The following is a 25,614-nucleotide window of genomic DNA, read 5'->3' on the forward strand; positions in this document are numbered from 1 at the left end:
TCCTGACCCAAAGTTAAAGGTTAGACTATTAACTGTGCTGGAGTACACTAGAGCAACATAATACAGTGCTCCCCATTTTTCCAGCTACTGTAGAAGAACAGAGGTCCCAGAGCAGCAAGAACAGATTCTAACTATGTAGCACTACCCCTTTAAGGGTCGCTAAGTTATTTTCGGGTTCCCTATCACTCTTGACCCCACTTTGAAAGCCCAACCCTTGCTGACACCACCATACACTTCTGGCTAGAGTGAACTTACTGAATATTACCAGAAAATAGACTCATACACAGGTTAGAGTGAACTTATACTTTGTTTATATTAGAGTCAAGTATGAGCACAGTAAAGCAGCACACTTATAGGCGTGCCAATAATAACAGTTAGCACTCTTAGTAACTTTAGGCAATGGTCAGCTCACATATGAGAAAAAAATCAGTCAGTTCTGGATGTCCTGCAATTCAGAATTTAACCAAAGGCCTCAACTCTGAGATGCTTATGTCCCCAGTGAGCAAAGCAAAACTATTAAAGAGTAAGGCTAGCTCACTTTGAGCCCTCAGAAGCTGATGACAAGGTTCAAGTCTAAGGCAAGGAAAGAGCTCTTTAAATGGGAAGGCTAATGTCCCTTTAACTGCTGTGGAAGATTCTTCTGTACGCTTGTTGGGGCCCATTCAGTGCACTACAAGAGTTCAGATCTCCTTGGTTGCAACAGGTGGGTGTAACTCAAAAGGAATAATGCAAGCACAAGCACTATCCCTTTAGGGGTATTTTACTTGGGCAGTACCCTTTTAGGGCACCAAATGAGAAGTAGGTTTTAAGCAAGAGGTTTAAAGGGTTGGCAGAAGCACTTATTGACAAAGAGTTAATTCCTCTCCAATCCGCAGTAGCAAATGGCAACAATGACTAGCGTCCCTTAAAGGATGTGAACCAATTGTAAGAGAAGCAGTGGTGTGGCTTGGACCACAGAGTACGGACACTGCAGTAGGCTCTGATGACTGGATTATGCTGAAGATGTGTTTGTTAATAGGCCAGGTGCACTAGGCCTCAACTTGTGTAACTTGTAAACACTGTCAGTAACTAGATAGAGAATGGCTGATGCAAGAGAATGTCAGTGACAACTTAATTGGCTGGAGATTGGGACTCTCTCACCCGATCTGTGGCATCATCCCAGTCTCTGGTGGTTTCACTGTAGATGGGGGCCACAGCGGTTCCGTGGTTCCTTCTGTAGAGTTCATTTCTGACTGCAGCATTCTGGGTCATAGCCCGACAGGGTAGTTCTCCAGATTCTTTGGCATTGTCAGCGGTCTGCTGTTCCTCTCTCTCTCTCTCTCTCTCTCACCTGGTCCAGCCCTCTGGAGTTTCACACAGTTTTCTCCTCACATCTTCCTTTCAACTCTCTCTCAGTTCACTTCCTGCCTCTGTTCCTGGGCTTATACATGTATATGCCCCCGCCCACACACTAGCTCCTCTGGGAAATGTAGCCCTTTAATTTGCTGCCTTCTAACAAAGTCCTGCAGTTCAGCCTACAAAATCCATAAAGCTTTTCACCAGAATGTGTGTCACTGAGTTGCAGGACACTGCCACCTTGTGTCTCTTTTAACATCCTGCAGTATGAGTAATAGCAGGGTGTTACACATATAATGATTTGTATGTAACTTTTGTTATCATTTATACATGCATAAAATGTCTACTTTAAGCATGAAATTATGATGGTCTGCTTCTCTCTTCCTATCTCAGATAATATAAATAATAAAAAAAATAATAATAATGTTGCTGGAATTAGGACAAGGCTGTATCTTTTGATACTACCCACCTACGCCTACATCATACTCATAACTGTATCCCTTTATCCCCTTAGGCAAATGATATCTGCATACGTTATATGGACTAGTACAAGCACATCGTCCTGTTCATCATAGCATTATCACATTTGAACCTAGCTGTGATTCATATGTTGTTTCTATGACAAAATAGAATAGACTGGGAAGTTTTTAATGCATATTGTTGGGAAATATTGTTAAAATTTTCCCTTTGATAGTCAGGCTAGGTTCACAGCTATGCAGTTTGCGTTTGATGAGGTCATAAAAGTCCCTGACCCTTTCCAAAAAACACATCAGGTGAAAACGAAGAGATGTGAACCTGTCCCATAGGAAATCATGTTAAATGGACTGCTGTGCGTTTCTGCAAAATGCAAAATGCAGCTGAAAATGCATAGGTATGAACCTAGACTTATACTCTCTAGAAACCACCAAGCAAAACAGTGTCACTTTGAAAACATGTTTTGAAAACATTTGCAGTTTTTAACTACTGTTTGACAAATACAATCTTCAAAAAGTTCTAGGTGACTAAGATGAATTCTTCAAACAAAGCAACATGAAACCAATGGGGTAGATTTATTAAAACTGGTGCACTCAGAATCTGTTAGCGGTGCATGCATGGTAGCCAATCAGTTTCTAACTTCAGCTTGTTCAACTAAGCTTTGAGAATAATATCTGGAAGCTGATTGGTTTCTGTACCAAACTGCACCAGATTCTGCACTCTCCAGTTGTGGTAAATAACCCCCCATGTATTTAAAATACCGTGGAAGTAACATTCCTATAATGCATTTTAATTCCATGTAAGACAGTCACAGCACAGCTATAGTTAGCGCTGGAAACTATTATTTAAAATTTAAGGTCGGTCATCCGGATACTCTACACAACGGCTGAGTTTTTTTGACTTCCAGTCTTCGAACACAATGGTCTCACTCTCAATTATAAAAGCTTGTCACCGTGAGTCAGCGTTGGAGGAGATGGGAGCCCGTTACATGGCTCAAATGTCACCAGTGCTTCACATGTCATCAAATGCTGCCTGGATGCCAATTAGTTTAGCAAAATGTCTATTTGTTTAAAGCTTTAAAGGGTACTGCACACCTGACATCTGTCTGTGCAGGGTACTGTATTAAATTTCACACTTCATCAAAGGAGACAAGCTGACAATTCACATCTAATTAAAAAAAAAAGGTCGGAAATATGTTAACGGATTTCTACTGTGGCTGGAAAACACAGCTCATGAGTTACAGTGGGACTTGGAATTTTATGCATGCTGCACCAGAATAATGGCAACATAGCCAGTACAACCCTTGTTTAAACTTTTTTTTTCATAAGTTATATATTTGTATATATTTTAATTAAAAGGGCTAGCCATCCCTGATATTTTTGAATATTGGTAGAATCTTGTGGGTTGAATAACTCACTAAAGTCTTCAGGATTTTTGGAATTCACTTATCCTGATACATTCTATAAAATATTCAACATAGACTGCAAGACTCTCTTAAAGAAAACCTCTACTTTGGCAAATCACATAGTAACAGGTTTGTCGGATGGCAGGCATAGTAAAAGCCTTTATTTCTCTTCCTTGCCATATGCCTCTGCCTTATTCGCCCACTGAAGTCCTGTGAAAAACCCAGTGAATCCAGATAGAGAACATGTGACTCTCTGTTCTGTCTCCTACACTGACAAGTGTCATTACTGTTACATGGGGGTGGTGGTCCTTAAAGTGCAACTTCAGACAGAAGTTTTTTTCTGATCTTGATGGATCTGGAAAAACTGACCACTGTAAATGTGCTATTGCTTTCCGTGACCCCATTGGGTAGATTTCCCTTCACTTCCTTTCTTACAAAAAAAATTAAGGGAAATGTTCTCACTAGAACAGAAAGTCAAAGAAGTAATAAAAACCTGACAGTGTATCTTATCTATTCCAATTTTATTGAAAATATGTGTTTTGTTGCAGTCTTTGTCCCTATGGGATACGTTTCCCATCACTTACAAAAGGAAGTTATAGAAAATTGCCCAAATGAGGATACAGTTTGCAATAAAAACCATTACAGCGTTCTATATCTTTCTCACTCTGAAAATACAGTTTAGTTTTGACTGGAGTTGGGCTTGAGCTATGGAAACCTTGGCCTGTGTATTGGTGGAAGTTACACATATTTTGGGGGTTCCGCCAGGCAAACAAAGAGTGCATGAAAGGTAAATAAAGACTCCATACTTTGCCTGCTATCCATTACACCAGATATCTTACATGTTAACAACACTGTATTGGTCTACCTGGGTGAATCTAGAATACAGATGCTTACTAAGGACTAGCCCAATCCAGTCTAAATCTCAGTTTGAATGAGCTAAGCCTCTAATATCAATTGGTCAGTTATATAATTCATGGGATTTTAATTTTAATGTTTTTTATGTTTATGTGTAGTAATAATAATGTGTTCTTTATGGTTATGTGTCGATAATATTAGCATTATTAATGTTCTAATGCTTTTAAACAACTTGCTTCCAGTTTCTGATATATATATATATATATATATATATGCAGTATATATTGTATATTAAACTGTATATACACAGTACAGTGCAAAGTTTTTTTAATGAATAGTGTTTACTTACCAGGTTAAGATTTATGTAAAAAAAAAAATCTATATTTTGTGTGTCTACCCAGTAGCCAAGGAAACTTAGTGCAGCAGATGAAAGACACACATCATGCTAGCTTCCCTTTGCAATTGGAAGATGTCCAGTGGCATTATCAACTCAGATGTGGCAAAAAACAGTGGGACCCTGGTACACCCATCTACAGTCTGGAGAAGACTGGTCATAAGTGGTCTTCATGGAAAACTTGCAGTTAAAAAAGCCATACCTCTGACTTGGAAACAAGACCAAGTGATTCTCCTAGGCACAAAGAAGTGCAGAAAACTGGCAGCAGGTTCTTTGGACTGATGAATCTTAAAATGAAATTTTAGGGTGTAACCGAAATCAGTTAGTTCACAGAAGGCCTGGAAAGTGTACAAGGATGAGTGCCTGGAGGCAACAGTGAAGCATGGTGGGGGTTCCTTGCAAATTTGAAGCTCAATTTCTGCACATGAAATTGGGAATTGGGTCAAAATTATTTCTTTTTCTCAATGCTGAAAAGCACAGATAGATATTTATCCATCATGCAATGCCAAGAAGGAGGCATCTGATTTGTTCTACAGCAGGACAATGACCCTAAACATAAAGCCAAAGTCATAAAGAACTATCTTCAGAAAAAAGACAAACAAAGAGTCCCAGAAGAGGTGGTATGGCCCCCACAGAGCAATGATCTCAACATTATTACGTCTGTTTGGGGTTTCATGAAGAAATAGAAACAACTGAGCCAGCCAAACTCCACATAAGAAATGTGGTTACTTCACCTAGATGTTTGGAAAAACGTACCTGCTGAATCCTTAAACACTACTGTATGTACAAGTGTATTTAGGAAAATTTATGCTTTTTTGAAAGCAAAAGGTAGACACACCAAACATTTATTTAACCTCCCTGGCGGTATGATTATTTCAGATTTTTGGTGCTGAAAGCGGTACCATTTATTTGCATGGAAATATGTATTTTTTTTATTGTAGGCTGTAATTTTTAGGAAAAACTCACTGAAATCTGTCCGAACAAGAGTCTAGTAAACATCCCGGGTATGATAAAATTTGAAACACAAAATCATAAATTATAATTTAATAAATAATCATAAAAATAATATAAAAATAATAAAAAATTTAATTCAATAATATAATCAAACCAAAAACACTGAAATGTGAAATATAGCGCCAAGTTCGCACATTGCTGAGCTCAGTCGCAAAATCGTTTTCAGTGTCTGATGACGAATTTCCCCCACGAATCATTATCACTCAATTCTGCAAGTGGTTCTGATTTACTATCGCTGTTCTCTAGCTGATCTAAACCGCTTTTGACCTAAAGGGACACTTTTTGGACGCCATGGACATTTCTCAGTTTCCAGGCAGAAAGAACAGACAAAATGCAGGCAGGGCACAGGACAAAGCACTCGGGACAAAATGTATGTGAAATTGGTTGAGACAGCAATGTTTTACTATGTAAAAAGTAAAAAAAAAAAATGACATTTTTTAAAATTTTTAAATTTCCCGCCGCCGCCGGCGGCGGCGCCCGTACGTCCCGACGTCACAGGGACAGGACACAGAAGCCGGATGCCGGCATCGGCCGGAGGAGATGGCCAGGGACGCTGCAGGGGACACATCGTGGGAGCGCAGGGTAAGGTAAGTGAAGAACACATGCCGGAGCAGTGCCGCATGGTATTCCCGAGTGTAGCTCGGGGTTACCGCTTTTGGTACTGAAATGTTACCCCGAGCTACACTCGGGAATACCGCCAGGGAGGTTAATGTATTTATTTTTTCTGTTTATGTAATTTTGTAGACTGTTAACTGATAACTAAAAACTATTAATTACTTTATTTTTGGAGCGTCCTTACTTATAGCAGGCAAAACAGCATAGTACTTTATATATAAAGGCCCCTAGGGCAGTTTGCATAATATATATATATATAAACTCACCAGCCTTTTTGTTTCTTTGTTAGGTACACCTTGCTAGTGCCAAGAAAATCTCCCCCACACCATTACGCCACCACCACCACCAGCCTGAACCGTTGACACAAGGCAGGATGGATCCATGCTTTCATGTTGTTTACACCAAATTCTGACCCTACCATCTGAATGTCAAAGTAGCCAGTCTGCCCATTTTCCTCTGACCTCTGACATCAGCAAAGCATTTTCATCCACACAACTGCCACTCACTGGATATTTTCTCGTTTCTGGACCATTCATTGCAAACCCTAGAGATGGTTGTGTATGAAAATCCCAGCAGATCAACAACCATGCCACATTCAAATTCACTTAAATACCCTTTTGTCTGCATTCTGATGTTCAGTATGAACTTTAGCAAGTCGTCTACACCATTTCTACATGCCTAAATGCATTGAGTTGCTGCCATGTGATTGGCTGATTAGCAATGTGTGTTACCAAGCAATTGAACAGGTGTACCTAATAAAGTAGCCGGTGAGTATGTGTGTGTGTATGTGTATATGTATATATATATATATATATATATATATATATATATAAAATATATAGTGGTTCCCATATTATAATATTATAGAGCTGCACACTGATTGTGTTCCTTTCAAGGCAAGCCTATCAGTCTGCTTGGAATAAAAACAATAAGCTTTCTATGTGTCTCACATACTTTATCTCAGCAGTTGTTAGCCAGAAATGGTAATTATGCCTTGCTCGATATACAGATAGCAACTAGAAAAGAATGTGCCAGTCTACATATCAAATACATTAACAGTAGACGGCAAGCATGTAAAATTTAAATATCTAGTTTTTAAAATGAATAAAAAATTAAAAAACAAACATGTTATCAAATGAACAAGTGACTCTTGTTGCAATACTTATATCCACCCTAATGCTGTACCTTGCAGTAACCCCTCATTTGCCAGTTCTCTTCTGCTTTGAATGATGCTCAATGTCCTTCAACTCACTTTCTGTGAGCCCAGGCATTGACAAACCCCCTAGGGGTGTTTTATCATTTCATCCTGGACACACGGTATAGTACTGCAGAGTGTGGCGTTGACATCATAGTGTTAGTAACACGCTGCATTATTGAAGGCCACCCTGGCAGCCACAAGGAGAGGAAAAATAAGCCCCAAGGATGTTCCATGAATGGCTGGAAGAACTCTGGAAAAAGAGATGTACTGTGTATTGAAGGAATTTAAAAAAGTGTAGGAGAGGGCCTTTTAAAATACCAGATGATAGTCACAGTCACTGTCCTTTGATATTTTTCTAGATCTGTCAAGGATTGCTGTTTGTTGGTAGCAGTAGACATGATCAGCTAGTCATTCTTTGAGGAATATTAAGTTGGTCATGTTGGATTTTTAGGTTGGCCTTTGCTGTTTTTCTTGAAATAGGTCTGTATACACAGGTAATTCATGTATATGGAAAAATCACTTAAAATCATCCTGTGGGCTATTATTACGTTGTAAAATAGCTCTAGTCCCATATAGAAGTAAATCTCTGGGTGGCCAATCGCAGGCACAGATTATTTTAACAATCTCTGGGGATCTCTAAAAGGGATGGGCAGTGCTACTTACTAACAGATAGGCACAGAGGCAGTTGGAGAATGGACAGGGACTGACCACAGAAAGTGTGCTTGATATTTGCATAATATAACTTTATTGGCTTTGGGGATCCTAGGGTGATATGGAAAAGTTCTTGTCCACTCCTTGGACCTGTGACCACCTTACAAGGTGGGTGAAATTGGAATGTCTTACTGCCAACCTATATAAATGGCAAAAAAGAAAGTGGTTAAATCTATGGGCCTAATTATTTTACTCTAAGGTGCATGGCTCTTCCATAAACTGTAACTTCTGGCTAGCCTGAGATAACAACAGAATAAGCAACAAATAAGGCCAATTGACTGACAAATAGAGAGAGCTATGTAAACACTGTTATTTTAAAGACTGCAAAGAAAATGATACTTTTCACAATTTACCCTTAGGAATTAAATATAACAGAGGTCTTCTTGTCTCTACACCCCTCTAAGGACATGCGGCTCATTCTTGTTAATATTTACTGATGCAGAACTAAAATATTAAAATATTACTTTGAAAGTGTCTGTGTAATAAGAGGACAGGTTTTAACTACCACACTGATGTATGCTGCTGTTTCTGAACTGCTTATAACACTGATCATTAAAAATTCTGTAGACCTGTTTTATGTTAATCCTTAACAAAGAGTTCAGCTCATTAGACTACACTGCTGTTTTCTCAAAAGTTCCCTCCTTGCTGTTATAGGTGGAATCTGCTTATTGTGTGCTATTTCATAGTTAATTTAGGTGCTTGGAAAATCGGTTTCCCAAAAATCCACCACGCTGTAAATTAAAGCAATGCAGCTGTAAAATAATTTCAAATAACAGCAGGCTGATAATTCTAACAGGGCTCAGGATGATGCAGGATGTTGATTATTATCATTATGATATTACCAGGGTAAGATTATTCCAGGTACCAGGTCTGGCAATGTTGTCTCTCTGCAGCATGTTGTTTTGTAATGTTCTTGCTGCTGTGCGATCGTTCCCCGGAAGTTCCACTTCCTAAACTGAAGTTACAGTGCAGAAAATGCCAAGGTAACAATCATACTTATATCCATTCATAAACAGCAAGATCAGAAAAAGAGGATCTGTCAGGAATGGAATTGCCAGTGGTGGTGGGACTCACCTGCCTTGTCGGCTGCAGTACCAGGGCTGACCAGCGGGTGCTCTCAGCAACCAGAGGCTCACTCCTGCAATGAGCCATCACTTGAGGCTGATTCTGCTTTAATCCTGACTCTGCATGAACTCTGCCTGTCCTGACCTCGGCTATTCCTGACTACGCTTCCGCCTGCTTCTTGTACCTTGCCTGCCCATTTGCTACCGACCCGGCCTGCCCGACTACGTTTAGTATTGTTCTTATTGTTATCTGTTGGAGGTTTGGTTGCACTGTGTTTATGTTTAGTCTTGCACTGCGTTTATGTATTGTTTAGTCTTTAATAAATTGTATTGTTTATACTATACCTGGAGCCTGTGTTTCCCTCTGTCAGTCCACACATTTCTGGTCATACCCAGATCCCTAACAAGATCACTTTTCTGAATTATAACAGTTTTAGAAAATTGAGTAATAAGATAAACACTCCAAATATTCTTCATAAGCCCTAGCTTTTTAGCCTAACAGACAGGAGTGAGGATTGGTATAGCCAGCACTCATCTTCCAGAATAATAAGCTTTATTGAGCGAGTAAAATGTGCATGCAAAATGTGCATATAAAATGTCTTACGCATTTCGGCAATAAGCCTTAGTCCAATCCTCATCATACCGTTGCATCTGTGCTGGGAAGACACACAGAGCCAGAGCACCAACATTCCACCTCCGTGGGGATTATCTTTGGGCGTAGCACCTACTTGTTCATAACAGACAGAAGTGCTACCAGATATTGAAAAACTGCACAATGTTTGGTACCTCATTAAAATACATGGTCAATACACTTTACATAACATGGACAGTGTATTTCTACTTTTTTTGAGACACAGAAAGAAATGTAAATCTGAAATGGATTATAGCTTCCCCAATTTTTTATTTTGTCTTAATATAATGTTTTGATTTTATCTTAGTGTATTGTATAAACACAGATTTTTTTGTATTTATTTTTGCTGATTCTTTTTCCTCTATTCTTTTCTCCCCTCGCCAGTTAGGCTGCTTTCTTGGGTTGAACCTAATAAGTTCACTTAATTACCAAAGCCTGTATGGGCAGGGGCAGGACTTGTATCTGTAAATGTATGTATGTGTATAAATATGCTGTTATTCTAAGGATTTTATGTCTATGATTAAGGCTGCATGCTGAAACGCGTAAGCCCTGTATTATTTTGTACCACTCCTGGATTATTAAACAAATTTTTTTCCAGAAGATCAAGATGCAGGCTTTCTTTCACCTACATGTTTGCTCGGGTGCTAGGAGGACACTACAAGCCAGTACACTGATTGTTCACCACTTCCGGGAATTACAACAGGTGTTTTCTACTTTATTTACTTTTTTTAAAATCTTTAATTGTGTCCGCGTTACTGTTGGAGATTTGTTCTTACCACACTCACTTTTGCAATGTTGTCAGCAGGACAGGAATGGAAGGTAAATCTCTGTAATGGAACTCGGGGTATCAGTAAAAACATTACAAGGCTCTAACCTTTCTTTACTCTATCTAAAACTATAAACAAATGTTTTGACTGGACATGCACTTTAAAGAGAATGTCCAGTGGTGTATACAATTTATTTCTTTATTTATTCATTATGGTGAGACCACAAAAGATAACTGTAACGTAGGAAAGGCAGGACAGGACACACAGAGTGGATGGCAAACGCACAAAGCTTTATTAAGACAAACAGACAGCAGTCCTTCAATAAGGGGGGTGGCAGAGAGGGTGAATTTGCCACTAAAAGGGGTAACGAGGGGGCCCCACCCACTTATAGTCCACCAGGAGAGCCAAAGGGGTGTCTCTGTAACAGGGGTAGTCCAACAAAGGAGGGGGGTGCGAGGGGTCACCACAGCAAAAGTTCAGGTAACACAGGGGGGAAGCAGGTACTCACAAATCCAACAGGGTGCCTGGTCTCCCAGTGGTAGAAGTGGAACACAGGTACCTGTGGAGTCCGGATCAGGCAGGTGGTCTCTGGGAATGGCAGGCAGTCTGTGATAGTCTCTCCCTTTCTGTGGGGTCTCTGGCAATGGCAGGCAGGCTGTGATAGTCTCTCCCCCTTCTGTAGAGTCTCTGGCAATGGCAGGCAGGCTGTGGCAGTCTATCCACTTCTTTGGGGTCTCTGGCAATGGCAGGCAGGCTGTGACAGTCTATCCCCTTCTGTGGGGTCTCTGGCAATTGCAGGCACATTGTGATAGTCTCTCCCCTTCTGTGGGGTCTCTGGGAATGGCAGACAGGCTGTGATAGTCTCTCCCCTTCTGTGGGGTCTCTGGCAATGGCAGGCAGGCTGTGATAGTCTCTCCCCTTCTGTGGGGTCTCTGGCAATGGCAGGCAGGCTATCTCTGGCCGTCTCTCCCCTCCTGTGGGGTCTCTGCGAGGCTGGGGGTAGGCTGGCAGAGTCTAGTCACAAAGGTCCCACCGTAGCTGGGGATCCTTTGATGACTGCACAACGGAATGTGCCCGGAGCACCCGGCACCAGCCTCTTAAGCTTGTGTGGGATGCTTCCACGTCACCTTGGCAAGCGGGGCCGGCACTGGCGTCAGCTAGATGCTGGAGCCTGGGCCATCCCTGTGGGAGGTTCGCACTTCTCAGTGGAGAGGTGTGAATCTCGCCACCACCTGGCTGCCAGAGAGGAAGAGACAGGACCGGGTGGTGGAAGTCTCACCTCTCATCCCTTGGCAGCAGGATGAGAGGGGGAAAGGTGAACACTAGACCCCAGGGATGGATCAGGCTGGTGACAGGGACATCCTGGGGGCTGAGATGATGTTGTTCTAGATGAAAGGCAATTTGGGAGGTGTGCGGCGAGCTGGCAGGGCAGCTGGCCGGGAGGGAGGGGGGCCCACAATAATTGAATTAGGCCATTGAGTTAGGCCATTTGGCTGAGTGACACAGGGGACAATTGGAACTATACGGAGCAGGATGCTGAGGGCATGTGATACAAGGCATTAATGGCATTAATAAGGGGATTAATAATTGGCAGGCCCCTATACCGTGACAATAACATTTTTATAAATTATTTTTGTAGTCAGGAAATATGAAATAATAATGGTTTGCCTTCTCTTTTTGAGCCACCAGACTCTCCTTTTGATTCTTCAATAAAAAGCAAAACCTCAACTGCACAAGCTGAATTTACACATTCATAATGCATAGGGTGGCTTAGTCTGCCATTTCAGTCAGATAAATGTAGCCTCAAAGTAGGCAGCATCTGCTGTGCTATTATTAGCTACCCCATATGTCTCTGGAAATTCCTTTTTCATATTAAATATTTATTTGCAAGCAAAGATTGTTTATGCAAAGTGAAAAATGAATATGTATTTCTGGCTTGTGACTATCTAAGAAACCATGGCGTCATAGCACTACCATACATCTCTCAGTACCAAAGAGCCAGTCAAATGATCAGAGTGACAGACTGGTGTCAACATGGTCATAAAAAACAATTTGGAACAGGAGATTACCAGCATTCGTCTTGACTGCACTGGTATCCCCACAATGTCCCACCTGAGTTCAATGCTGACCCCCCAATAGTACAACCTGGACTGGACTGGGGAGCCTGCCAGTAATTTTTCTTGGAGAAAAGATATATTCCCTTCACTATTCCCATTTCCCATTCTAGGAAACCCAGCTCTGGCTTTATGGATAGAGGACCCAAAATGCCATGAATGTTTACAGCAAATCATTTTACTGTCATTCAATAATAACCTTCTCTGGAACAAATATCATGTGACTCCAGACTAGAAAGTTTGTGATTCTGGGAGACTGCCCAACTCTCTTACTTTCTTTTTCTTTTAAACCAGGAATAATTACTTAATGACAACAAATAAACATATCAGTTACAACCATTATACATATCGGTAATGGTGTTCCAAAGTAAACATGTACATGCAAAATTTGACTTGTCCAGAGAATAACAGTCATTTATGGCCACCTTCTGAAACTTGGTCAATGGGAGGTCATTAAATATACCTAAAATACAGCGAGTAGGTTCAACAGGGATTGTAATTTAAAAGATTGTGTTAATAATATCAACTACTTCCGACCAATAACAGTGGAGCTTGGGGCAATGCCACAGAAGGAGAATAAGGTAGCGTAGTAATACATTTAGCACAGAGGGGAGGCTGCAGAATACCCATATGATACAATTTCAAAGGTGTGCAATGATGTATAGTTTTGAGAGCCTCTGAGTGGTGTTAAGGGAGCATAGCAAAACTGATTCTAAAGCATTATCCCACAGATCCTCCTCTATGGGACCCATGTTCTGCTCCCACTTTTGCAGCTTTACAGGAACTCTCTTACTTTCTTAGAACTTTTCCCAAAGTACAAGAATTAACACGCCCTCTCACTTCATTAAAATATGAATGCATACAACCAGAACAGCTTAGACACACAGGTATTGATATACTAAAGGCAAATAAACTGCTTAATCTGTAAGGGAAGAGTGCTTGAACTTTTTCCCCAGACCTTAGTGAATGATGTGAAGCTCTGTAGACTTCCATCATCCATTTATGTTCCAGCAAAAGTTCTGTTTTTATTTATTTTCCTTAAACATCATTGAATATTGTTTGCAAAGTTAATTTTCACCACATTCACTAAGCTCTGAGACTAACTCACATGCAAATTGCAATTTCCTTTGCAAAGTGAACAGCCTATTTGCTTTTAGTAAATCAATCCTACAGTCTCTCTAATGCACTCTTCGATCAATTCTTCACCACAATGTTACGCACCTACATACTATCTGAGAGATTTACAAATAGAATTCACAACAGAGCAAAAAGACTGAATACTTTATCATGCACAGGAAATGTCCATTTGTACTAGGTAACAGTAGCCTGGGTTCAAAATTCTTACCCATTGGTAAAAAACTTCACAAATCTTTCACCATATGTTCTCAATTTTCCCAAACACTTGCTAGAGATGTGGTGAGGCCAATTTTGGGGATGAAGTCCAGAGTATCACCCAGAACTGACTTCATGATTTCCTCCAACCCAGTCTTTTTTCTCCTAGACCACAACATGATACTGAGGAAACCCTATTAAAAAAATCTGTTCTTCCTCACATGATCAATGCAGCCATAAGCTGCATACCTGAGCTGTGAAAGTAAATTAGTGCTCTTAGGGAACAAATGAAAATATTTGTAGAACCTGATTCTACTGGATCAACTTTACATCTTAAGTTCTTTTGTGCAACAGTACTTCATGACCCTAATAATGCTCTTTAACCTGCTTGAATGCTGCAGGCAAGTGGTCATTTGAAGTTGAAGGAAAGAACTTTAGGCTTACTCACCTCCTTCTCATCTCTGCTACCTATAACATTTCCACCCCCCAGTTTTTTCCCATCACTGTCCCAAGATGTTTCCCAAACCTATTGCCTCTGCTCCTTTCCAGTGCATGAGAATGCTTCAAATGAGTTGGTTGGTAAGCAACTGATGTTGATGCTGCATTGCTGCCAAGCAAACGCTAACCAGGTATGACTGCCTGAAGTGGCCACAAACTCTCCTGGCCTGATGCAGGATATTGTGGAAGCCAGGATACTTAATTATGAGCCATTGCACCACCAGGTTGAGGGCATGTGTCAAGCAAGGTACATTTGTGATTTTTCCAAGACAAAGAGTCGCCAACAGGTTACTGCCATTGTAGCACACAACCTTGCAAGGCTGAAAATGGTATAGGGTCAGCCATTTCTCTGCCTGGGCCTAAAGAGCTGCCAGCTCCTGGCACCAGACATACAGCTTCCTAGTTCACTTTTGTATCCCCTACCTCCTCCACCCATGTCACTATGCTACCTTGAGGTTCCGCCCAGGTGTTGGCCAGAGGAAGTAAAGGATATGAACAGGAACTAGGAAGTGTTATAGTAATATGCAGTTCACAAACGTCATAGCGTAAACTGGCAGGAGTCTCTGAGCTTGTACTTTAGTGAATATATGCACAAACAAAAGTGATTGTTTTTCATCTTTTTCCTTTCATCATCATCGTTTTTTTAACAATTGTACTTTACAGAAAGCACTATGAGTTTGCCATACGTTCAAGTAAGAAAAATGGTTACGGGAAAGAGACCATAAGGTGGCTGGAATATTAACCCCTGATGGAGACAAACACAATTAGTCTTGCATATTTAGGTCCTACCAGCGAGTAAGAACACATCTGGTATGTGTTGTTTGTTGGCACTTGGTGGTGGAGAGAACGAGGAATCAAGTAATGTGGAAGGATAATGGAATAAAGTGTCAGTCAAAGAAGGAACAGAATTGGACTGAACTAAAGATGTGAGGAGTGTGTTTTGATGGAGCTATCTCACTATTGGATTTTGTCTACAAAAGTGTCACAAATAATTGGAGAGGGATTGATACGGAACACGTTACAATACAAATAATTTGAAATATTGGGTTGATTTACTAAAGGCAAATAGACTGTGCACTTTGCAAGTGCAGTTGTTCCAGAGCTTAGTAAATGAGGAGAAGCGCTGCTAACTTCCATCATCAAATCTCTGTGCAAGCAAAATTGCTGTATTTCTACTTGCATATGATTGGATATTCTTTGCAAAGTGAAGCTTTACCTCTATTACAAAGCTGTGGAGAAACTACGCTTGCAAAGTGCATGGTCTATTTGCCTTTAGTAAATTATCCTCCCCACTGTACGTGATTGGATATGTATATTTGTTTAGTATTATTTAGATAGGATTTATTAAATGGTGATGTATGAGAGGAAGTAGCAGCATCACACCTAAAGGAATATACATGCTATTTGGTGTGTACATTTTACTAGATAGTATAGTGCAGTGCATGAGTGTAAATAGTTTAAGTGATTAGAAGAATATGTGACCAAAATGCAATCCACAGTAATTTAGCACAGTAAAGCACATTATAGCACCACATAGCAACTACCCCCATACATAGACTGTTAGCTCTCCCTAAACTACTCCAACACAAACTAACAAATGACTGCTGAGAGCCCACCCTATTAAAGTGAGGGGGCTGGCACATGACAAAACCCTCATTATTGGCTCTTCTAAACCAGGTTCAAAGGCCAAGCAGTACATTGTGGTTACATAGAATTAAGTCTGGTGAATTTCACTATAAATTTGCCAAGACCATGAACCTCAAAACATGCAGGGTTCATCTCAACTCATGGTAGTGGAGAAACCAAAGTTTCAACCCTTAAGGATGCAGCACTGGAAGTTAGAACTCCTGTTCCCCATACTGAATCAGATAGTATTGGACTAACGGTCTGAAAAGAAAAAGCAATGGTAGCCTGCGTATTTCTTTCGGTACAGATTTCCTTTAAACATCTTTGAATAAGATGGTAGGTAACACAGGACAACAGGTTGCAAATATTATAAGACAAAAATGGTAAATATCTTACTTTTTCATACATGTTTGCAAAATATATGAGTCAGTTTTTTTTAAAATATATCTAACCCAAAATGCATCTTATCTGTCCTTAGATGTGGTATCTTCCTTTTTAATGTTTTTTTTATCCCTTTATTATTCACCTAGTGATCCTTCCAGTAATACACTTCCTGGGCTATGATTACAACACTCACTCAGTGTACTGCATGTTTGGAGAAGCAGCGTTGTCATCCTTGGCTGCTCACTCCTACATGGAACTACAACAGGGGTGGACTGACCATTCCGCCCGAGGGCCCGGGGTCAGTAGGGGGCCCCATGAAATGCCCCTGGTACCTTTTTTATAGGCTTTTTTGAGTGTGGGCAAGGACACAGGGGCCCCATGATCCCCTATTGCCCGGGGGCCCCATGAGTTGTCAGTCCGCCCCTGAACTACAAACACCTCTCCCTTCTGCATTTTTCGTATTTCAGAGAAGGCAGATGAGAAGATTGAATACATTGTTTGAGATTACAGTTCAGTGCACATAAAGTTGCATGAACACAAGGTACCCAAAAGGTTTAACAGGTAGTTTTCTGCACTTTCAGAAAATGCACTTGAAAATGTACCTGCAAAAAAAAGAAGAAAATGAATGCAACCATCAAATTTCCAGACTAGTAAACTGCAATATATTTTTTCTTGGGTTTTGATATACTTCCAGTAACTTTTTCTCTTAAGCTGGCCATACTCATGATGATCTACATTTAAAACCTCTGGACCAATCCTCTGTTCCCCCAACCAAAAATTTCCATTATGAGAAGGTAATAGAGAAGCTCTGAGTTAATATAAATGAACAGAAAGTCAGGTATAAAATTATCTCTCATCTGAGCACTAACGACATTGATGTATTTTACACACAAATGGTCATAGCAAAAGCAATGTATGAATTATTTTGCACAAATGGTGTAGCGCTGTAAATACTAAAATACCATATTGTCAAATCATAATATAAATAATATTAAAGTGAAAGAATATTAATAAACCTTGTGTATCCTTATTACCTTAATTAAAGGTGAAATACATTCCAAAGCAAATATAAAATCAAAGTGACCAATTATAAGTAACTTTTATTTGTTTCAACCAGTGGAACTTGGTTTACTCATCCTCTAGTCAAAATACATCTAGGAAACAGGTGATGTCTATGACATATTACACAATTAACCTTAAAGGTACACAGTGGAAAGCGTCAAAGCGCAAGTCAAGCAAACATTAATCAAACTATAATGACTAACAGAGTTTTATAATGATGACTTATAGGACTTCAGTGTGGAAGTCAAGGTGATGGGAGACTCAACACAAGTTATCTGAAAACACCATTCTGACATTTATAAGTCCACAGTCAGTATTACCAAACTCATTTTGTCCTGCCAATGGTTTCATGGGAATTCCTGATGAACTCCTATTGATTTTCACATATCATTCTTGTCAAAAGGATTTATAGATGTGTCATGTCTTCCAGAAGTTTCAGCTTGGCAACTTGAAAGGAATTATGAGCCATCTAACACTCCTGAAATTCAGGGTGGTAAATAACTAACAGCAGATTCTGACATTAATCCTGGCAGTGTGGTCAATGAAATCTTTAGCCGACTAATTGTCAACATTGACAAACAGTTCATGATCTAAATGAACAGCTGGAAGTAATTTCAGAATGGAAATGTTCCAAGTAGGTTTAGAAAGCTAGCTTTGTGAAGCTGTTACGTTTTATTGTTAAGAACTGTGCCTCACAGCATGACTGGCGCACTGCCTAGACAGCGACTTTATACCGCGGCGAGCGGCTTAATTTGCTTCTCTCGACAACACTATAATGACGAGTCAAGGTAAATAAAGGTAAATGAATTACTGAGGTCATGTCAGATCAACAACAGCTTAGAGGACGAAGCATCATAATCCCTTATTTTCCTCAGTCACCATATAAATTAGCACCATGGTTTATCCGAAAAGATGCGCAAGGTGTGAGAATCAATGATACGGATAAATGCTGATTACACCTAATAGATATCCCTAAATGATCACACGGCACAGCTGTAAAACTCATGAATCACCATTGTTATAAGGTTTGCTTTGCAACATAGTAAACTACAAAGATATGCCTTTTTTAAAGGAAAACAGTAATGACTTTGGGCTAATTTCTTTAAAAGTAAGATCTCTTCCAATGTACTGAAGCTTGTCATCATTCAACTTTTATTAGTACCTGGCTGACCCTGCTGTTTCCTTGAACTTCCCTATTGTGATTGGCAACTCTTTAACAGACAATCCTCTGACTGCTGTGTTGCCACTCTCAGAGTTCATGCTCTCAGTCTCATTCTTGGCAACTCTTTAACAGACAATCCTCAGACTGCGGTGTTGCCACTCTCAGAGTGCATGCTCTCAATCTCAGTCTTGGCAACTCTTTAACAGACAATCCTCAGACTGCGGTGTTGCCACTCTCAGAGTGCATGCTCTCAATCTCAGTCTTGGCAACTCTTTAACAGACAATCCTCTGACTGCTGTGTTGCCACTCTCAGAGTGCATGCTCTCAATCTCAGTCTTGACTACTCTTTAACAGACAGTCCACTGACTGCTGTGTTGCCACTCTCAGAGTGCATGCTCTCAGTCTCAGTCTTGACTACTCTTTAACAGACAGTCCACTGACTGCTGTGTTGCCACTCTCAGAGTGCATGCTCTCAATCTCAGTCTTGACTACTCTTTAACAGACAGTCCACTGACTGCTGTGTTGCCACTCTCAGAGTGCATGCTCTCAGTCTCGGCAACTCTTTAACAGACAATCCTCAGACTGCTGTGTTGCCACTCTCAGAGTGCATGCTCTCAGTCTCAGTCTTGGAAACTCTTTAACAGACAATCCTCTGACTGCTGTGTTGCCACTCTCAGAGTGCATGCTCTCAGTCTTGGCAACTCTTTAACAGACAATCCTCTGACTTCTGTGTTGCCACTCTCAGAGTGCATGCTCTCAGTCTCAGTCTTGGCAACTCTTTAACAGACAATCCTCAGACTGCTGTGTTGCCACTCTCAGAGTGCATGCTCTCAATCTCAGTCTTGACTACTCTTTAACAGACAGTCCTCTGACTGCTGTGCTGCCACTCTCAGAGTGCATGCTCTCAATCTCAGTCTTGAATACTCTTTAACAGACAGTCCTCTGACTGCTGTCCTGCCATTCTCAGAGTGCATGCTCTCAATCTCAGTCTTGGCAACTCTTTAACAGACAGTCCTCTGACTGCTGTGTTGCCACTCTCAGAGTTCATGCTCTCAATCTCAGTCTTGACTACTCTTTAACAGACAATCCTCTGACTGCTGTGTTGCCACACTCAGAGTTCATGCTCTCAATCTCAGTCTTGACTACTCTTTAACAGACAATCCTCTGACTGCTGTGTTGCCACACTCAGAGTGCATGCTCACAATCTCCGCTGTTAAGAAGTTGTTCACTTCCTCATTTGGCCTCTAGAAAACACCCCATGTGACTCTTCTTGTCAGCTAGGTGGCTACAGGTTGAATTACAACAGCTTGCTCACCCCTTCTCTACACCTGTGTCCTGACCTGTGTCAGCTTGCAGTGTGGCTTCTGCAGGGAAACTTGATGGAAGCTTCTTCTCTCCTGCTAGCTGTGTCACATGACCCACCATGCATAGGCTTGTGGGGTGGGTTTCCTGAGTATGATATCTGCAGGTTTAAGTGGAACTCTAATCTCTCAATCAACATTGACTATTTTAAATCCTTATGCTGTTAGCATTAGTAAATTGATACAAGTATATCATATGTAATTGTTTTATGCTTTTTTTAAAAGAACATTTCTTCAGTTACTTTCTGGTATCCATGACTAGGAAAATGATGTCATACATCCTAGGTGTCTTCAGGAGGGGAGGACTTTTGTCAGCTAAGCACACCCTCCTGCCTGCATGCCTGAGGTAAGGACAAAGGGATTCCAGGAAGTAAATGTTACATAGATAATTTGTCATTACTCAAGATGGCCAGGGCCAGAAATGCCAGGGGGTGTTTTTCAAAGAGATTTTCCAGCAAAACAGAGCATGGAGACATGGATGGATGGGAGAGTTTACTTTTGGCTTGTAGTGCTCAGATGCAGTGTAGTTCTCCTTTAAGTAAGCCCCCTATTTCACAGTGCTGTGCAGAACAAACAGAAAATATTGTGCAGAGCAAACAGAAAAATAAGGCATTTAGTATCACTATTTTCCAATGCATAAAAATTAATTTTTTGAAGGAGGTTGTGTATTGAACACATGAATGACTTTTGAGTTAGCTCTGCACCACCCGCAGATAAAGCAGGATTCAGCAGTGCAATAACAAGCCCCAGACTGTCAGAAGCTGCAGAATGAGCTCCATACTGAACACCAAGAAGGCTGTGGCATGTTTTTAAGCCAAGTTGGTGGTGAAAACTCCTAACCAAAGCGACACAGCAAATAGTAAAGTGGATATCCACCTTGATAGCTCTCCAGGACTATTATTTTTATAAAATATTTTACAAATTTGCAATCCAGGATCAGGGTTAATAACTCACAACAATGTTTTTTTACTGCCACGCTAATGTAAATTTACTGACAGAGCACATTTTGTTTACTGACAACCTGCAATTTTGCATAAATGACTATTAGAAGCTAAGACAATAAATCTATATTCAAAGAATAAGTAACTGTTAACAATACTCACAGCAAGCAAACTGATCTATTTTACAGTTAAAACCTTCCCCCGTGCTTATTTTTAAAATGTACCCTTATACATACTATAGATCCCGCAGTCTCCTGACCCAGGTTAATTTAGCGATGCAGCCCCAGGGGGTGTGTACATGACAGTCCAGGCTCACTGGAAATATGTTAATTAATACAGTATGGGCAATTGTTGCCTAGGCAGGAGCTGTAGGGGGCAGCGCTGGAGAGAACACGTGTTTTGCAGCAACATTTGTATTATTATTATTATACCCACAGGCCAATCTATTTTTAACTAGATAGAGGAATTTTGGCGCACAGAAAACCAGTGCCCAGCCTGTCAATATTATACTCCAAAAATCTCTAAAACATAATGTTTGTAAAGAATCCATATGCGTCCATAATAGCTAGCAAGCCCTGATGGCAGATATCCACAGAATTGGCCAGCTCTGTGTGTAAGGATAATAGGAAAAAAGGGGGAAAGGTAACCTAGGTGCAACATTAAAATAAACCATTTATTAGCAAGAGGTTAAAAAAAAATCACAAGAAGTAAAGTGCGATATCGCTCATCATAGATAATATCAGTATCAGCCTCTCAACCTCGTCCCGGACAACTGCCACCTCAATCCAAAGCTGTGGATGGTGGTGTTGGGGCAAGGATTCCCTGTGGATGCCAGGAAGTCCTCCTCAACCAGCATGGAACGAACGGACAGAAGCGACGGGCCAGAGAGGAAAAGAGAGGGGGCAAGAAAGGGAGAGAGAAGGAAAAAAAGGAAGGAAGGAAGGAGGGAAGGAAGGAAGGAAGGAAGGAAGGAAGGAAGGAAGGAAGGAAGGAAGGAAGGGCAGGGCAGGAAGGAAGGAAGGAAGGAAGGAAGGAAGGAAGGAAGGAAGGAAGGAAGAAAGAAAGAAAGAAAGAAAGAAAGAAAGAAAGAAAGAAAGAAAGAAAGAAAGAAAGAAAGAAAGAAAGAAAGAAAGAAAGGAAGGAAGGAAGGAAGGAAGGAAGGAGGAGAGCGCAAAACATGAAAGTACACAATGGGGTTGATTTACTATAACTAAAGAGTGCAAAATCTGATGCAGCTTTGTATGGTAGCCAATTAGCTAACTTCAGGTTTTTCAATTAAGCTTTGACAAAAAAAAACCTTGAATCTGATTGATTTCTATGCAGAGCTGCCCCAGGTTTTGCACTCTATAGTGTTAGCAAATCAACCCCCATGTTGCAAAATGCTGATGTGAACCCTGCACCAAACAGAGGACTCGGTTGTGACAGCATAGATAGAGCAATGCTAATATGAAAGTGCAGACAATACTATATGTAAACTAAGCACAAATGAAAATTCAGAAAAAAGCCACTAAAGACTACAAAAAGTAATCTGTTTAAGAAGCAATACATATAGCAGAACATTACATTGATGTAGTTAGGTTATATGTATGCAAAACAAGCTGAATCATTTTAAAATTGCTAATTTTATCTTCAATGCAATAACACAAGCAGATTCGTAGACAGTCTTCCTCCATTGCCTTCACTGCTGCTCCATCTAACCGGGAGTCTAAACAGCCAACACTCATCATTAACCCTTATGCTTCCTGCAACACAGTGCCTACTGGTTGGCTGTCTCTCAGTATGACCTGGAAGGACAAATGTTATTTATCAGACAGCACCTCTTCTTCCAGGTAAAAATGTTGCTCCAATGGAAGGAAATAGTACAGGGGTGTTAAAGTGCTCTGTGTGGCTGGTCAGAGAGCAAGGAAGGAGGAGTAGCTACAGCAGTGCAAGTGAAGAAGTTTGTCGCTATCACTCAGGCATAGGAGAGTCCTAAATGGTGTCTTCAAGCTTTGGTTTAGAACGGCACATGTACAGTATGCATTTACCATCAGCTGAGAGTTATTTTTACTGACTTTGCTCTTGCCCATGAACATGCATAATTACAAGCAAAACAAAATATTTTTACAAACTGCCCATTAGTTAAAAGACAGTAGGCAATACCGTACATGATACACACATAACACTTAGAAAATCTTAATTTTCTAACAAAGGTAGCCCAGAAGTAGGTTCTCCATTTAAAACAGTCTTCACCTAATTGAATCTTGATACAGCCTGTATGAACAATGCAGAGGAGGAGCATGGGTGTGTCTGGCTTGTTCATTCACCATAATTTGAGCTTCAGCTTAGGGTTCACCAGAAAAAAGGTATAAGTCAAGATTTTCCAAGGCAGTGTCCAGGAAGCTGTCCTGAATCTTAGGTAGCGCAGCAATAAGAGATATTGCTAGACACTGCAGAGGTTTTAGGTTTAGATCTGGGTCCTGACATAAGGCTTTATTTACTAGGGCACTGAGGCACATACTACGTGAAGTACACCCATATTAAGTGGTGGCAAAGCGTTTTTTCATCTTTTACATGTGAGTGGGCAATTGTATTTTATCTATTGCTGTTTAATAAACGTGTTACACTATGGAGGTTGTTCTGTGCTTGTATTTTGACGGTGTGGCTCTGTGGGGAGTGTGACCTAGAATCATTAGTGGACAAGTATCCTGTGCAACATCTTGATTTGGACGTGGTATCGTGGTGGGAGTCATAAGGCGATCTGGCCCTTGTGGTCACTGCTTGGAGGTGAGGGGGCATTTCTGCCATTCAGGATTCCTGTCACCCTGTGTGAAGATCACCCATCACGAGCACCTACATCTTTTGCCTGCAACCCTTTAGGATTTTTACTGCATCTAGACACCTGTGTTTCATACATAGTGTTGTCTAGACGTCGATATTTGTTTGCATGTTTTTTTTTTGCATGTGCATCCATTTTGTTATTTGGCTGAGATTCCATCATTTGGACATTTTATTTTATTTTTCACAACTGTTGTGTGTTTTTACACCCTGAGGGGTCACCCATTCACTCACTATTAGTCCCCTATGTGGATGGGGGGTTAATTTTTTATCTTTTTCCTTATGGAATGGGACTATGTGTATAATTAGAGGTTCACCTACTCCCCTCTCTAGCACCTCTGGGGAGGTGCCAGAGACCTGACATGTAGAGCCCTCCAGCCTGAAGTAAACCCAATAGACATGCTCACTTCATGACAGCAAGCAAAGTAAATTTACTACAAATATATCAAAGCTGACTTCAGTAACTGCAATAAACTTTACTGTAAGGTACCTGATGAGGACACACAGCCACAATTTGAGGTTAGAAGAAAGGAGGTTTAATGTCAAAATGCAGAAAGGGTTCTTTACCATTAGATCAGTAAATATGTTCCCCAGAAGGTGACTAGAACTGAACATGTTGACAAAAAAAAATGTACATATTTCTCCTCAGGAAGCAGGATACAGGGCTATGAGCATTTTTGAGAATAAAAATCACACACACACACACACACACACACACACACACACACACACACACACACACACACACAAGTTGAACTGGATGGACCTGTGTCTTGTTTTTATCTTATTAATTCTGTAACTTTATAGAACAGCAGGTCATTGTGATTATATGGCATTACTAGTCAACAGTTGTATATTACCATTATAGTGAAGTGAATCACTTTAGATTTAAATGCAACTTTACATTGACCACACATGATTGTTATGTTTACACTATGCTGGTATTATCCAGTTGTGACAGAATGCTTTTTGCCATTTGCAGCCATGTGAACTTTAGAAATTCTTCATTGTGGGTCCTCTGCAAACACGTTTGAGAGGGCAGGCCAACCGCACACATGAACTGCAGTATCCGACCTACTGCTTACACCTACTGCTTCACCTACAATTACCCTCTTCTCAAAATGTTATTTTCCTGCATTGTGCTCCATTTTGTAGACCTCTGACCACCTTTGAGAAGCTTGGCTTCAGCAGCACGTCACAGAGACATTTTCTCTCTACATTCTATTTAACTATGTCCTATTAACTAGGACACAGCAAGCAAATCTTAGGATAAAGACTTAGGCGTCTCACTCAGAAGAGAACTAGGGATGAATAAACACGTTGTTTCATAACTGATCACTGAATGTCTGTATTCATAAAACGGTTAAAAAATGAATGACAGATGGTATTTTTCATCCCTTCTACATAAAATATCACCCGCCAACTGTGAAAAATGCTGATGAATAGAAATTGGCATATTTCTTCATATTTGGCAGCAATGCCTCTCTCTTGCCCGTTTCCTGAAAAAAGTCCATCAACTCATGGCCTGAATTACCACAGCACCACCCTAAAATTCTTATAGGATATCTGATCAATGCCCCATGCATGTGAATTGTGAAGCTGTTGCAGAATACACAATTCTCAACACCTCACTAGAATTTAGTGAATGTCCACAATGGAGGAACTAATCCATATTTTTTAAGATAAATATATCAAGACCTGGGCTTGCTAAACTGACTTTTGAAATTCCCAGGAATATACCATTCTTAGACACCGTCAACCATGAATAGCTTGCATTTTGTCTGTCTTAAGACATGAACTACAACTCATTTCTGAAAGGGAAAAATTGACCACTGAACAAGGTGACTGTTAAGA

At 40.5% G+C, this 25,614-nt stretch overlaps 1 protein-coding gene across 4 annotated transcripts in view; it reads right to left on the reverse strand.

Annotated features, from left to right (window-relative positions):
• LDB2 (LIM domain binding 2) overlaps nucleotides 1-25,614 on the reverse strand; it is a 426,688-nt gene that overhangs the window by 270,388 nt on the left and 130,686 nt on the right. The gene's annotated exons all lie outside the window — the stretch shown is intronic.

The sequence above is a fragment of the Staurois parvus genome, unplaced genomic scaffold, assembly GCF_062004578.1.
Source record: "Staurois parvus isolate SC_StPar_1 unplaced genomic scaffold, SC_StPar_1.0 ptg000186l, whole genome shotgun sequence".
In the NCBI taxonomy this organism is placed as follows: Eukaryota; Metazoa; Chordata; class Amphibia; order Anura; family Ranidae; genus Staurois; species Staurois parvus.